Source organism: Grammomys surdaster, unplaced genomic scaffold (genome assembly GCF_004785775.1).
Source record: "Grammomys surdaster isolate TR1022 unplaced genomic scaffold, NIH_TR_1.0 125630, whole genome shotgun sequence".
Classification (NCBI taxonomy): domain Eukaryota; kingdom Metazoa; phylum Chordata; class Mammalia; order Rodentia; family Muridae; genus Grammomys; species Grammomys surdaster.
In genome coordinates, this window is record NW_021620469.1 from 1,770,158 (window position 1) to 1,787,357 (window position 17,200).

A 17,200-nucleotide genomic window follows, 5' to 3' on the forward strand; every position below is an offset into this window, starting at 1 on the left:
CAGCTCTGACCCCCCACCCCCACTCAAGTCTGGGGACCGCCAGGAACTGGCTCAAGGCCCAGACCCTGCGGAAGCCCCCCAGGGCTGGAGGGGCAGGGGAGCTAGCTGCCAGGGTTTTCAGGCTTGTGTTTATGAGAACCCCCTTTTTAGCAAGTGTGAGTTAGGGTGTGAGGAGCCAGTGGGAGGTAGGGTCTCCAACAACCCTTATCCACAGCCATCTGGTTGGCATCAGTGATCCAAGACTAGCCCTGGGCTGGGGACACTTTAAAAACCCTAGCAGCCTTGGAGACATACTCAATACAAAGAACACTTTATGTAGTCTTGTAGCCTGAAGTAGCCTGGCACTGTGAAGGCACAGTCTGCACTTGGGGCCTCAAGAGAACCTTACTTTCCAAACAAACTAAGAGTCACAGTCTGACAGACACACGTATGGCCTGATCCGTGGGAACAAAGGACAGCTGATTTTTTTTTTTTTTTAACTAAGTCTCTTTCCTGGGACATCTGTGTTACAGAGCCACCTATGTGTGTATGCAGGCCAGTGAGGAGGTGCATTCTATAGAAAAGGGGCCAGACTAGACTGGATGGTCAAACCCCACCTTTACAAGGTCTTATCCCTGGATTGGAATTCAGAAAAGGAAAAGGTGGTCTGTGGGGTTCTGGGTAGTCAGCTTCCCAACCCTTTGAAGTCTAAGGATGTCTGAGTGATCACACTTCTCTCCACTCTCCCTGTCTTTAATCATCGTGCTGTCTATCAAAAAGCAGGCTTGGTGATGCACGTCAGAAATTCCAGCATGCAGAAGGCCGAGTCCAGAGGCCCTGACTCAGAAGAGGATGGAGGGTTGTGCCTCAGTTTCCCTTTCAGGAGCGAGGGATAGGTAAGGAGCCACACAGCCTCTTGCCACTCCTTCTCTTAGTGATGCTAAATTCTTTCTGGCCCCTACTAATGATTGAAAACTTCAAGTACAGTTACTATTGTCAGGGAAAGGCCCCAGGTTTAATCCTATGTTCAAAGAAGTGATGTGAAGGGCAAAAAGAAGCCAAGCATAAGATACTTCAAAAACAGATCATTTTAAAGCAATTTATTTAAACTTTTGTGCTCTGTTGCTTTAGCTCACAAACAAGGGGGTAATAGTCTGGGGCGCAGGATGAACATCAGAGCTCATAGGTAAATTTATGTAATTGAGAGACTGAATTACTTACCAGTGTAGCTGTGTACAGTGTACTGTGACACTTGCTAACTGGTTGTCTCCTTTCCCAGATCTTGTCTTCTTCCCCATCTCAGCTCAAGCCAGTGTGTCCTATAGATTCTCTGCTCTAGAAATTCTCTCCTCCTTGACTCAGCCTTTACCGCCTGATCATCTATCCACACGGATGAAGTGGATTTGTCCAAAAAGCTGGTTATCACCCCACTTTGTCAGGAATGAGCCTGTGAACCCTCAAACAAGTCAGAAAATCCCTTGGTCCAGGCTCAAGTGTCCCTTCCGTTGATGTATTCACTGGGTCAAGTTCATTCAACAATTTCAATACTTATTTATTTATCTGCTAGGAGCCAGGCTCTTGGGTGCAGCTTCAACTTGGGTATCTACTCGCTTGTTGGAATGGATCCTATATGACTCAGACTGCCCTAGAATTCACTACATCATTCAAATTGGCCTTGAACTAGAAACAATCCTCTTGTCTCTGTCTCCCAAAGGCTGTGATCACTTGCATGCACCAGCATACCCATCTTCTCTTAAATTTTGATCCAAGTATTTTCCCAGCTCCAGCTCAACTACATTCATTGATTTTGAGAGGGAGAAAAGGAGTGGGAAGTTTCAAGTCAGGGTTTCTCTGTGTAGCCCTGTCTGTCCTGGAACTCACTCTGTAAACCAGTTGACCTCAAACTCAGAGATTCCCTGCCTCTGCCTCTCAAGTGAATACTGGGATTAAAGGTATCTGCCACTTTGCCTGGCCTACATTCATTAATTCTTTTTGTTTGTTTGTTTTGTTTTTTTGTTTTTGTTTTTTTCAAGACAGGGTTTCTCTGTATAGTCCTGGCTGTCCTGGAACTCACTCTGTAGACCAGGCTGGCCTTGAACTCAGAAATCCACCTGCCTCTGCCTCCCAAGTGCTGGGATTAAAAGGCGTGTGCCACCACCGCCCGGCATTCATTAATTCTTTACCTACAACATTAGGTTAAATGGTGGAAGCCTCCTGAAACCTGGCCCAAATCTACCTTGAGTAGCATGATCAGCAGTGGGTAAGAAGCCCTGTCAGGAGTCCACTTGCAGGAGGAATGAGAGGCCTCCAAGCCAAAAGATCATCCGGATTAAGAAGGGCCCTGCACTGTGAGCTTGACTGGTAGATCCTTATCCTTCCAAAGCTTTGGAGGGAGAGACAGTTCTGTCATTCAAATACCTAGCCCAGATCCACACCCATGTGAATTCCTAGGAATGGGGTGGGGAGCTTTGTGAACCAGAACCAAAAACTACTATCAGGAATATCCTTGCTATTTTCTGGACTTTAGGAATCTAATTCGTAGGTTAGATAGCCTTACTTCCTTATCTATTTTGTCACAAAGGGAAACTTCTTAATAGAAAACTTATGTACACTAACTGATAACAGCCTTTTGTCTCGAAGTTTCGCATTCTTAAGTGGTCAGCTTTATCTTTCCTTGACTATAAAACAGTGAATAGATCTGCTGCATGACGCACTGCTAACAAACAATCCCGTAGCTCACACTCCTGCACACACGGCGGCCTGAGAGCTCCTGGAACTGAAGCTGCAGTAGAAGATAGACACAAAGAGACGGTTCTCCAAAATCGTGGTAATGTAGAACTTCGGGAAAGTGTCAAGACAGTTAAGATGATGGAGCAAATGGTAGACCAATTCCTAAAGAGAAGGAGATGCACACGTGCATGCTAGGTGTGTTGTGCTCACTGTACAGTGTGTGTGTGTGTGTGTGTGTGCGTGCGTGCGTGTGTGTGTGTGTGTGTGTGTGTAGTATCAGAATTCATCCTCCTGCTTTCCATCATTTTTAGATTATTTATTTATTTAATTTACTCATTTTTCAGAGATCTTGGTATGTAATCCAGGTTAGCCTTGAACTTGTGATTCTCCTGCTCCAGACAAAGTGCTGGGATTATTGACACATGCTGTAGCATCCTGCTTTGTTTTTCAGACTTCCCCCCCCCCCAACTTTTTATTGATTCTTTGTGAATTTCACATCATGCACCCCAGTCCCAATCCCACTCATCTCCCTGTCTCCTCATACCCACCCTCCACCCTAGCAACCCCCCCCCAAAGAAAATAAGAAACAAACAAAAAGCAAAGCATAGAAAGCTGGAGTCACAGTGTGTCCCACAGTATACCCCTCTGTCCACACATCTTCACTTGCAATGAGGTCAACGCAAAGTATTATCAGTCTGGTTCCAGGCCTCTGGCTTCTGACACACCATCAATATTAGATCCTCACAGGACTCCTCTTGGATATCCTGTTGTTGTTCTGTGTCATGGAGATCCTGCAGCTTTGGATCTGCAGGACCAGCCCTTTCACGAGGGCCAACAGCTCACAGGTGATGTAGATTTTGGGGTGGGCCAACCCAGCTGAGCTAGTCAACCTCCCTTATCTGTACCACCAGGTGAACTCCCCGTCAGTGCCCTCAGCTATCCTACCCAATGCCACCTCCAGCACTGAGTGGTGTCAGCTCTCCTGCTCTCAAGCCCTTGGGGCCGGGCCAGCTTGCTGTGCTGCCTAGATGAGGCTTGGGGCCTACTCTGCCGAGTGCTGCAGCCAGCAGTGGTCTAAGTCAGCTCTCCCTCTCTCCCACATTCAGGGCTGGCTCACCTGGGCCCCTGCCACCCGGGTCAGCTCTATTGTGCTGCCCATGCCAGGTACAGGTCCTGCTCTCCCAGGTGCTGCCACCAGTGAGAGGTCTCATGCAGCTCAGACTCACCTAGTAACCTAAAAATGACCTTGAACTTCAGCCTCCTGCCTCCACTTTCCAAGTGCTGGATCACAAACACAAACTACTAGGCCAATACCAGCCATATTAGAAACTCAGAGATCCACCTACTTCTGCCTCCCAAGTGTTGAGATTAAAGGTATGTGCCTACTGCCACCTGGCACAATTTTTTAATATTAACAGGAGAAAGATGTGTGCGTGTATCCTTGTTAATACATAAATGTTCCAATACCTAAATATCTCTGTCGTTTTAATACTTTTCTTGCCAGTGTATGGTTCACAATTTAAAATCCTCTAAATAGGCTGAAGCAGAAGGATGACCCCAAGTTTAAGACCAGCTAGCTGGGCTACAGAGTGAGACCTTAGCTCAAGGCCAATGGGCAAAGAAAGACTTCTGTATCTTACATGAGACACTTTTTACCTTTCTCCACAACTCATTTCTGAATTACTGTCTTGGCTTGAGCTGGCAAGATTGTCTGCCCTGGTGGCTCACCAGATTCAGTGATTTCTGTCTTGCCTCCATCCTGGCATATTTTTACCACTTGTTAAAGGAACCATGGGGTTGTATTCATAAGGATGTATTTCCCAAGTACAAGAGACACTAGAGGACCTTGATATCCTCCGCCCCTAGCCCATATCTTCACCTACGAAGCCCTTTGTGCACTCTGAACAACTAAGTCTAAGGAACAAGATTTATAGCTTATCAGAGCACCATGTGGGCTGTGCTGTGGCTTTAGGGGCTCAGTAGGAACGCTTTAAGGGTGAATACCTGCAAAGAGGCTGTAAGTCTCTGAGAAAAGCACCAGGCATACTGAGTGATGGTTACTGAGGGGAGGTAAGGGACCAAGGTAGTCACTCAGCAGGACTAGAGGTCAGAAGCCATCAGAGATAAGCAGAACATCATAGGGAGAGGAGCCCCAGAGAATGTCAAATGATTAATGAAAGCCGCTCTGAAGCAGGGGATCTCCCACTCTCATCCAGTTACACATTAAGCCCTGTAGATTGATATGTCTGTCCTTCAACTAATATCTACAGTGTTCATAGTGTGCCAAGCAAGGGTCTAGGTGTCTGGAAGAGAGGCTAGAGACTACTAGGAACCAGAGTGAGCTTGCTTAAGGCCCTATATCTTAGAGTTGAAATGACAGAAACTGCACAATGATTTCATTCTAACTACATTAACTATTATGAATAAAAACCAATGCTATATGTCATGTAAGTTTCTTAAAACAACTGTAGTTTCTTTCTCTTCACCATATTTCCCCGGGCAGGCCGACATCTATCACCATGAAACCGCTGTGCAGTTTCAGCGGGTACAAGATCTACCTGGGACACAGGCGGAGCTATGCCAGGACCAACGGGAAGGTTTTCCAGTTTCTTAATGCAAAATGTGAGTCTGAACTCCTTTACAAAAGGAATCCTTGGCAAATAAACTGGACTGTCCCCTACAGAAGAAAACACAAGAAAGGACAATTGGAAGAAATCCAAACAAACAAACAAAAAAAGAACCCACCGTGCGGTCAAATTCTGGCGAGCCATCACTGGTACATCTCTTGCTGATGTAATGGCCAAAAGGAATCAGACACCAGAAGTTCGGAGAGCTCAGTGAGAGCAGGTTATAAGGGCTGCCAAGGAAGCAAAAAGGCTAAGCAGGCATCAAAGAAGACAGCAATGGCTGTGGCCAAGGCCCCCACAGAGGCAGCACCCAGACATAAGATCGTGAAGCCTGTGAAGGTCTCTGCTCCCAGAGTTGGTGATCAGAGTTTAAAATAAAGATCTGTCTTTAACTCTAAAACAACAACTGTGTGCTAGAGTTTCTCCAGCAATGTTATCATCTAAAAAAAAAAAAAAAAAGTTGGCCAGGCATGGTGGTGCACGCCTTTAATCCTAGAGTTCAGGAGGCTGAGACAGGCAGATCTATATGAATTCAAGGCCAACTTGTTCTACACAGCAAGTGCCAAACCAGACAGGCTACATAATGAGATTCTGTCTTAAATAAAGAAATAGTGTATACATTGATTTTACTTACTCATTTATTGGCAGTTCTGGTGGTTGATTCTAGGGCTTCAGATATGCTAGACTGATACAAGTGAACTATACTCCCAACTTTATTTTTCCCTTGTATTTTATTTTTATTAGGCGTGTGTGTGTGTGTGTGTGTGTGTGTGTGTATGTGTGTGTGTGTGTGTGTGTGTGTGTGTGTAGTGTATACTCATGCCATATCAGGTATGTGGTGGCCAGAACAACTTTCAAAAGTTAATTCTTTCTACCATGTGGGTCCAGAAGATTGATCTCAAATTTTCTGCCTTTACCTACTGAGCCATCTCAGTGGCTTCTTACTTTTTATTTTGAAACAAAGCCTCACTGAGTTTCCCATCTGTCCTTGAAGTTGACTCTGTAGCTTGAGCAGGACTTGAGTTTACAATCCTCCTGCCTCCCCTTGCTGAGTATCTGGGACTCCAGGCTTGCTCCACTGAGCCCAACTTAGACTTCGTTTGTTTGTTTGTTTGTTTGTTTGTTTTTGTTTTTCGAGACAGGATTTCTCTGTGTAGTCCTGACTGTCCTGGAACTCACTCTGTAGACTAGGCTGGCCTTGAACTCAGAAATCCACCTGTCTCTGCCTCCCAAGTGCTAGGATTAAAAGGCGTGCGCCACCACTGCCTGGCCTAGACTTTATTTTTAACAGCAGTTTTAGTTCAGAGCAAAATTTAGGGATTGTGGGATTCCCACACATTCCTACCTTTCTTGGCAACTTCTTCCGCCATCAATATTTGCTCCAAGGTAATCAATGGACATTGAAACATCAGCAGCAGCCCAGATTCATAAGCTACATTAGAGCCCCTGCTGGCCTGTGTGTGGTCTTACTCTGTTGGCTTCCACCTAATTGCCTTGAGACAGGGCCTCTCACTGAACTGAGACTTCACAGTTCTCTCGTATGGCTTTCTGGCTGGCAATGGAGTTCTTAGGATTGCCTGTCTTCACATGACACCCAACACTAGAGTTACAACTGAACAATATTGAGCCAGGATAAAGTGATAAGAATTCAAACCGGGATTCTCATGCGCTCAGAGCAAACAATCTTATCCATCAAATCATCTCCCTGTCACATTCTATTTTTAAATAAATAGGAACAAAATAATATATCTAAACAGAGACCACCAAGTAAAGGTAGAACAGGGCCTGTGAAGTTCTCAAGAGGAAAAGTGATACAGTCAAGTTAATGTCTTATGGCCAACTGGCTCTTTTGGGGCTTCTCTGGTCAGATCACAAGACTCTTATCTTCTGACCTTTATGGGTCAGATGCTGCAGACACTACTTGCCCAGGCTACTGTAACCACAGTGAAATTGGTATAGAGGCTTCTCCCTGCTCCATAATAACTCCAGACTCTGATTAACTGAAGAACATCACTTTCTCTGTGGCACAGCCTTCCTCGAACATGCTGAGTGACTTCTTAGCAATGGTTTCCGGTATCATTATCCATGGAGAACATTTGGTGACAGAAGATGGATATAGTGGTTAAAAACACAAGCCCATGCCATGCATGGTGGCATAAGCCTGTAATCTCATCACTTAGAAGGTAGCAGTCGGAAGATCAGAGTTCAAGGACAGCCTCAGCCACATAAGATCATAGCTCAGAAGGGAAGTGGCGGGACACCGGTTGTAGTTAGTATCCAGAATCTACATTCTCACTCTAAAAATCCCACCTTTTTCAACTTTAAAGGGATGAGCTATAGGTGAGATGTCCAGTCTAAACAGGACAGAATCCACTCATCTTAGAGGCTTATTACCAAGTCTCTCTTTTTAAATAAATAAATAAATAAATAAATAAAAGTGTAATAAACTCAGTGCTCATGAGAAATTTTATTCTTACATTAGCAACTCTGGCTGATCGTAAAATATGGCCCCAGATCTCTCCCATCCTAATATGCACATGTGATGTTGTTAGACATCCCCTCCCACATTCAGAGCATAGCCCACTGAACACATACCTAATCTGACCTGACTTTCAATGTGTGTTCATCAATAGGATGTTGGGAGGGTGACACTGAGCTAATAAGACCTTACAACTTTGGCTTTGGCTGTCTTGCGATGTTCTGCACTCATGTAAGAGATCCCAAGATAGCCAGAAGAAAAAGGTCACATGATCATTAAAAAAAAAAATCTAGCTTCAGACCTGGGAGACAGAACCAACCAGCTGAACCAGGCACTGAACACAGTTCAAGAGTGTACCAGGTGACTGGAGCAGAAGTGCCAGGATGAACCAACCACACAGCTATGAGGAAGTGAATCAATGTCACTGTAAGCCACAGAAGTGAATCAGATCATTATGCAGCCACAATAGACAGAAGTTATTAAGCCACCTTGCCAACCAAGCAAACTTTATCTTAAGAGATTCAACTCCTAGCAGAGTGGTGGTGACACATGTCTTTAATCCCAGCACTTGGGAGGCAGAAGCAGGTGGATCTCTATGATTTCAAGGCCAGCCTGGTTTACAGACTAAGTTTACAGACGAACTTGTAAGTTCTAGTACAGCCAAGGCTACACAGAGAAACTCTGTCTCAAAAAGAGGATCAACTTCCTGAGTATGGGAAACATATCTTTGATGATATCTCTAGAGCCTACCATTTTCTACTACTTATGTGGGAAACCACTGGGGCTGCTTGGCAGGAATCTGACATTGGCCAAGGACAAGGAAATGGGTTTTAGGCAATAATAGGACTTTGGGCCATGACAAGGAAGTAAGTTCAGGCAGGAGTCTATTTTTAGGCTAAAACAGAGAAGCAATTTCAGTCTAGAATCCAAGTCTTAGGCTAAAACAAAGAAGTAGGCCTCAGGCATGAATATGACTGTGGGCTAGGACAGGTAAGTAGGCTCAAATACTTTGTCATCCTGATGAACCCTTAGAAACAGCGACCATGAGAGTGATTACAGGGTGATTATGGGACTCTATATATTGCCTTGTTTGTTCCTTGACTGTTTGTTTCTATTGTAATGTTGGTTCCTCAAACCTAGAACTGACCTAAATACTTGCATGTAATTAAAAGGGTTTTAAAGAAAAGTTGAATTAAACGAACCTGCCTTCAGCCTCAGAACTGGCTGGGGTGGCGCTGCAATTTTGTCTAACCATCTCTTTTCTTTTAATCCTCACTCCTGTGCTGGAGAACCTGTTGACTGACTGAGGGGGCTTGGCCATACTTAGTAGTGAGTAAATTCTTTGTGAGCAAACTCATAGAGCTATACCCTTTTGACAATGGCAGCAATTGCAAAACAAACTTCCCTTTGTATCCCACAGAAATCCTCCTCTGATAACTCTATCCAAGTCAGAGTTCTCCAAAGAAACAAACCAATGAAAGAGAGGCAAGAACGACTGTGAGACTTATTACTAGAATTGATTAATCTGACTGTGGTGGTTTGAATAAAAATGACCCCCAAGGCTCATCTATCTGAATGCTTAGTCACCAAGGAACAAAACTATTGAAAAAAATTAGAAGGATTAGGGGGTGTGGCCCTGATGGAGGAACTATGTTACTGAGGGTGTGCTTTGGGTTTTCAAAGCCAAGCTCATCTCTCCCGGCCTATGGACCAGGATGTAGCTCTTAGAGACTTCCACAGCACCACAGCTGCCTGCAGGTCAGGATCTCTCAGCCAGTGCTCTGTGCCTCCGGAGTGCCACCTGCCATGCTGCCTCCCGGGGTGATAATGCACTAAAGCTCTGAAACTGTGAGCCAGCCCCCATTTAAATGATTCTTTTTATGCAAGTTGCCTTGTTCACAGTGTCTCTTCACAGCACTCTAACGGTGACTAAGACAATGATTATGAAGGAAGGAATCTCACATTCTGCCATCTGCAGGCTGAAGAAACACAAGAGCCTGTGGCAAATTCAGGCCAGATTCAAAGACTTGAGAGCCAGTAGTTCTAATGTCTGAGGACAGAAACTGTCCTGGCTCAGAGATAATCCACTTTCCATCTACCTTTTTATTATATTCAGGTTCTCAGATGACTGGGTATTCCCCCTCTCTGAGGCTGGGATTGGAGGACAGACCTTCTATAACTTAAAGTGATAAAGGCTTCCAGAAACTCCCTCCAGATTTACCCAGAAACAATGATTTACCAGCTTTGAATATTCCTTAGTTCAGTGAATGTGAAATATCAAATTAGCCACCATTGTGGACATGATGGTGCACACTTTTAATCATAGCACTCTGGAGAGGCAGACAGAGCTCTGTGACTTTAAGGCCAGCCTGGTCCACATAGTAAGTTCCACGCTAGCATAGTAAGTTCCATACAGTAAGACCCTGTCTCAAAAATAAAAAAAAAAAAATGGGCTGGAGAGATGGCTCAGTGGTTAAGAGCACTGACTGCACTTCCAGAGGTTCTGAGTTCAAATCCCAGCAACCACATGGTGGCTCACAACCATCCGTAATGAGATCTGATGCCCTCTTCTGGTGTGTCTGAAGACAGCTACAGTGTACTCATATATAATAAATAAATAAATCTTTAAAAAAATAAATAAATAAATAAAAAAATAAATAAAAATTAGTCACCAAAAATTATCACAAAAAGAAAGTCTACTTAAAGATTTTTTTTTTTTTTACAATTTATTTATTTTTATTTCATGTGTTCGCACCATATGGATGACTGGTGTGTATGGAAGCCAGAAGAGGGCAAGGCCAGAAGAAAGGCTCAGATTCCCTGAAACTGGAGTTACAAACCACTGTGAGCCACCATTTGGGTGCAGGTTATCAAACCCACAGTCACCCAGAGAAGCAGCCAGTAGCCTTAACCACTGAGCCATCTCTCCAGCCCAGTGACAGCTGGTTTTAATGTCAATATAGCACAGAAGAATCACAGGAATAGAGAGCCTCATTTGCAGAATTGTCCTGATTGCTTTAATTGATGTGGGAATCCCCAATCCCAAATATGGCCGCCCAGATAAAAGGGGCATGGCAGATGGGAGGGCCTTACCACTCAGTTGCCTTCACTCTCCCTGCTGCTGCCATTCCTTCAGTGACATCAGAAGATTCAGGGGCAGGATGTGTGCAAACAATAGAATAGAGAAAACAATATAAAAAGCAATCCAAAAACTCATCTCTGTTCTGAAAAACCATTCTTGCTGTGTGTCCTCACTTTGAGTCAAGGCAGGTCAAGGCCTCGGTCCTCTCTTCCTCTGCCCTTTGTTTCTAGGAGACAGCAGACACTGAAGACTTCTCTCCAACACTGAGTAACGCCCTTAAAATCTTAAAGAATGGAGTAAGGAAGGAGGTGAATGGGATCAAACCCTAAATTCAGCCTGTCATCCTCCTGTTCCCTGCCCACAATTCACTTCTTTGATGAGGCGGGGTGGCTGGGTGTAGCTGTCCTGAATAAGATGTGCAAGGCTAAGAGAAATAACAGCATCCAAGTGAGACCTGACTCTCAGCACCTTTGGTTAAAAGTCAGTTCTTTCTCACTGAAAGACTGCTGTGGAACTTTCTATTAATCTGATTTCATCCATATCATAAGGAATTGGTTGCAACCTGGGGTAAAATATAACTGAATCTGGAGTTTGGAGGTTCAAATCCCAGCTCTCTGGGATTTGAGATCATGGTGTCTCTCCACAGCGACAGAACAGTCAGACAGCTGTGGAGTTGCGTTATTAAACGTACTGTGGGGGAAACCTCCCTGTCTCTTTTACTGAATGATAAGATTCTTTTTGTTTGTTTGTTTGTTTGTTTGAGACAGGATTTCTCTGTATAGCCCTGGCTGTCCTGGAACTCACTCTGTAGACCAGGCTGGCCCCGAACTCAGAAATCCTCCCGTCTCTGCCTCCCAAGTGTTGGGATTAAAGGCGTGCGCCACCACTGCCCGGCGAATGATAAGATTCTAAGGCGCAGAGACCACCTCATGCAGTGTCTCACAGCGCTGTTTGATGTGTCCGATTCTGTACATATTATTTAAATTCTCTGTGCCTCGGTTTCCTTGTCTGGGAAGACTAACTTGTCAGGATCACAGGAACGAGCCATGGGTGTAAAGGGCTGGCTGAGGCGCCTGAAGTGGAGTGAGGGCTCCTGCCACCCTCCTTTATAACTCCCTGAACCTGGGTTTGCAGCTGCACCAAATTCAAAGTTAAACCATGAAAACTCCCTCCCCTCAGCACACAACAGCGCTGTGAGACACTGCAGGAGGTGGTCTCTGCGCCTTAGGATCTTACCATTCAGTAAAGGAGACAGGGAGGTTTCCCTCACAGTACGTTTAACAACGCAACTCCACAGCTCTCTCAGTGTTCCATCGCTGTGGAGAGACACCATGACCACAGCAACTCATATAAAAGGAACACATTTCATTGGAGGCTTGTTTACACTGTCCACTATCATCATGGCAGGAAGCAGGGCAGCATGCATGCAGGTACTGGAGCAGTACCAGAGAGCTATATCCTGCTCCACAGGCAAGAGAGACACAAGGCTTGCCGTGGGCTTTTGAAAGCTCAAAGCCCATTCCCAGTGACACAGTTCTTCCAACAAGGTCACACCTCCTAATCCTTCTAAGCCTTTCAAATAGTGCCACCACCTGCCGACTAAGCATTCAAGTATATGAGCCTATGAGGGACATCCTTATTCACCACCACAATGACTGTTAAGGGCCAAAAGACTAATGATTCTGAGGAGGAGGAGTCTCTCTGGTGGGAGAGTGGGGAGGCAGGTTGAGAAAAGGCAAAGGAGGACACCAGATGTGAAATTCTCACAAGAATGTGACATTCCATTTCCTAACCTTCCTCAGAAGCCCCGCCCTCCTGCCCACTCTGCCTCCACTCCTCCACTTTGTTGCTCCTGTCTGCTGTCAGTCACCTGCCCAGTACTTCTGGGTGTTAGCCTCTGAGCAGTCTCAGATGAGAAGCACCCATCTGGACCACCTTGGACAACATTGGTTCCTGGCTATCAGCCCTGCCCAGATTCTACCTCACTGTGGTAGAGGCTGCTTAGAGGTCCTCAGGCCTTACTAGATACCCCAGCATCCATCTGAGAGAACAGAGAGAGCTATTTTCTCCAACTCTACCCAGTGCCTGCATCTATAGTCTTGACCCTAGACACTCCTTGGCTCGGGATAATAACATAGGGAATACATTTTCTTTTTCTTTTCTTTTTTTAAAATTTTTTTAAAGATTTATTTATTTATTTTATTTATGAATATACTCTAGCTGTCTTCAGACACACCAGAAGAGGGCATCCAATCTCATTACGGATGGTTGTGAGCCACCATGTGGTTGCTGGGATTTGAACTCAGGACCTCTGGAAGAGCAGTCAATGCTCTTAACTGCTGAACCATCTCTCTAGCCCCAGGGAATACATTTTCATTTCTAAGAATGTACGGTTTTCCTTCCCTGCCACTGCCCACATCAAGAGATGAGCCCAGGGAGTTATTTCAAAGTATAGTTGTGTATCAGCACTATAAGCAAGCAACAGGAAAACACGGGTAGATTGCCCTTTCTCTGAGTCTCCAAAACCTCTAGCTGCCAGTTACACTTAAAAGCAAAGAACAATAAAGAGCAAGAGATCAAGAAATGCTTATGATACAATGTAGCTATGACCCAGTTCAGCCTAGTGACATGATGAAGGGTCACGTGGTTCCTTGTGGCTGAGCTCAACCGTCCACCTTTCCTGTTCTCTGACCCCTGCCTTAGGTCGTCCCGTTTATCTGAGCAGTACGTAGAAACAGGCTGCTTTTGTGAAACCTGCTGCAACCCCTTCTTTCTGCTCTCCTTGGCAACATCTCTTCACATAGGCTCTAACTGTAAGTTATCATGTACACACATATATAAACATACATGCTCTGACCGAATAAATACAAATGTTTCTCCATTATTACAAAATGCATGCCAAACTTCTTAGCTGGTCAATTAAAGCATTTGTGTTTCACTTCTTCTTAGCTGTCCAGGTGTGACTTCCAGCATTGTTTGTCTGTCTGTATGTTATGAGAACGTGTTCCCCGTAGCTCCAGTTGGCATCAAACTCCATGTGTAACCAAGTCTGGCCTTGAACTCCTGATTGTCCTGACTCTACCACCCATGTGCTGATATCGTAGGTGTGTTCATCAAACAAGGTTTGGCTTCATACACTTTAATCTGCAAGTACAACCCTCCCCCGCCATCTCTATCTTTTTCCCAGAAATCCTCTTTCTTCCCTCACAAACCAGCCTAGAAACATTCATTTAGTAAAATATTCTTCAGACTTGACCTTGGGCTTGACTCTCAGTGTTTCCACAGCAAAATATCATTCCTGCTCCTTAAAGATTTATTTATTTATTTATTTATTTATATGAGTACACTGCAGCTGGCTTTAGACACACACTAGAAGAGGGCATCGAATCACATTACAGATGGTTGTGAGCCACCATGTGGTTGCTGAGAATTGAACTCAGAACCTCTGGCAGAGCAATCAGTGCTCTTAACCACTGAGCCATCTCTCCAGCCCCTCATTTCCGCTCCTAACGTCCACATCACTCTAATCTCAAGGCAGAAAGGCCTCTTCCCTCTAGAGACATCTCAGAACAAGCTCAAGTATGGCACTGACCCCCATGTCCCCACTACAAGACACTGAGTTTTCACACCACAAGAGCCCTGTAGAAGTCTGTGGGGAACCAACAGCCACCAAAGCAAGGTACTAAAAAAGTGATCAAGCCCTCACACCCTCTGCATCCACAATTTCTAGGATGTGTGAGATGACAATTCTGTGTGGCCTTTTTCTCCATCACAACTCAGAAAGCCCAGCAGCAAGACCCCAAGACCTCACAGAACTGGCTCCATGCACAGCCAAAAACTCAACTGGAAGGCAGCCCGGTTTGTTTCTCTCCAAGTATCTTGAAGGCCCAGAGTTCCAGCCACAGGAGACTCAGTGAGTCCTAAGAGCGGCTGCTTCAGCAGCAGGGCTCCAGGATCTGCCTAAGACCATCCTTGAATTACTCTGTGAAATGAACTACTCTAAAAAAATCTCATTTGTGTTAAAGACCCTTGAGACTGATTAGAATCTCACAATGTAAAGTGACTTGCTGCCTGATCAAGGGCCAAAATTACCTTGGGCTATCTCTAGCTCATTTGGTAGCTGTTTAAATTGGGCTATCTCTAGTTCATTTGGTAGCTGTTTAAATCTCTCTCTGTACCTGAGCAGCAACTCCGTAGCTATTGATAAAGCTCTCAAAACATTGGTTGAACTTAGCTGACCGCTAGGTCCACCAACCCAAAAAGTAAGAATTTTATAATCTGCAGCAGAAATCTCCCTGTTTTTCTGTAGCCCACCCACCTGATGTAGCCACCCATGTAAACACACCCATTTATAACTTTCTTTTTCAACTTTCTTGTGATTTTAATTTCGGGTAACCTCTTTCATAGTGGAGCATGTCATTCGAGGCATCCTGGATCCTTGTCCACGGTCACTCCTGTTTGTCTCAGAATAAACAGTCTCTTATTCCATTGGAACAAAACCAGGTGGATAGACCTGGTTGCAGTAGAGGCTCCAGGCCACTTCTCCATACAGCCCTCCCCTAGGACCCACACAGACATGATTGGGATGGGGGAAAAAAAAAACCTATGCTGGAAGCTTACACTTTTTAGTTATCAACTTCCTGAGTTGGAGAATTGCCTACTGTGTTCTTTAAAATGCATGGACCCAGTGGGCATAGTGGGTCACTATCTGTAATCCCAGTGAAACAGGACTACAAGTTCGAGACCAGCCTAAGCTATATACTGAGTTCCAGGCTAGCTTGTCAAATAAACGAATTGCAGATACCTCCCCAATAAATAAAAACAAAATGCAAATACCTGTGTCCTGAACTTCAAGAACATAACTGAGATTAGAGGTTGCTTAGAAGTCTGCATTGAAAAAACAAACAAACAAACAAACAAAAAACTAGAGACATATGGATATAGCTCAGATGGTAGAGTGAGTGTGCACCTACCATAAACATAGCACTGGGTTTTACTCCTGACATTGCATAAAACTGGGCATGGTGGCAAACACTTATAGTCCCAGTCAGGAGATGGAGAATAAGAAGTTCAAGGCCATCCTTGGCTACATAGTGAGTTCCAGGCCAGCCTGGGCTAGAAGAGAATATCTCAATTAAAAAAAAAAAGCCCTGTGTGATGACACATGTCCTTGAGACAATGTGAATTCCAGCTCAGCAGACTGAGAAATCCTTCAGACTGACACTGGGTAGCTGCTCAATAATAATCTAATAATAATAATCTCAATAAACATCTGGCCACAGCTGAGCGCTAATGTCCTGGAGATGGAACTAACTGTTATAGGAGGTCTGTGGTGAAGAGAGGAATGTCCTCCAGGAGTGCAGATATCTGAACATTTGGCCTCTTTGGGGAAATCACAAAACCTTTAGGAGGAAGAGCCTTGCTGGAGAACATCCGTTCCTTGGGCTGGGTTTTGGGGTGTTGATAGCCTCCCCCTGCTTCACGCTTTCTTTCTCTGCTTCCTGTGTGTGGATAAGATGTGGCTTTTCCACTTCCTGCCCCATCTCACTTTCCCCACCATTAAGGACATCCAGCCCTCTGGAACCCTAAACCAAAATAAACTCGTTCTTCTAAGCTGTTCTTGGCTATAGTATTTCCACAAAACAACTGAAAAGTAACCAATACAAGACAGCAAACCCCATCCCTTCATTCAGATGGAGACCCATCCTGTATGAGGTCAGGGAGGAGCCGAGAAATGCTATAAATAACCAATGTGTCCCCTGGTCCCCTCCTACATGAAACTGATAGGATAATGACTCTGGGTTGGAGTTGGAGAGGATTCTTGTGTGAGCCCATGCGCGCGCGCGCACACACACACACACACACACACACACACACACACACACACACACACTATACACAGGCTAAGGCCTAGTGAGCTGAGCAGCTGATGTCAGTTTGGTTTGCAGCAGTTTGTGTTCTAGGGAGTAAAGAAACTGATTATGAAGCAGCAATGGGCAGAGGGGCGAGGTCATTTGGATTCTTTAGTCTTCCAATCCTGAGCCAGTTTCTGTGGCTTTCCAGGGACTTTCCAGGGCTATCTGGATTCTCCCTGTTTTCCAAGAGTCCAGGAAAAGTCCCAGGGCTATCAGCAATCATTGGGCGTGAAGATGCTCCAGCAGCCTGGAGGTGAGGCAAGATTTCCAAGGACTGACTCTCTGAATGGCTTGGGTGTACCCTCTCGAAGTGAAAGGAACCCTTGAAGCTGGTTGTGCACCATGTCTACCCATATATACCAGGCTCTGGGTAAGCAGGTAGATAGTC

The 17,200-nt window shown here is 45.0% G+C and overlaps 1 pseudogene; it reads left to right on the plus strand.

The window, feature by feature from the left end:
- The first annotated feature begins 3,715 nt into the window (after positions 1-3,715).
- On the plus strand, positions 3,716-5,714 carry LOC114638819 (annotated as a pseudogene).
- Positions 5,715-17,200: the final 11,486 nt, after the last annotated feature.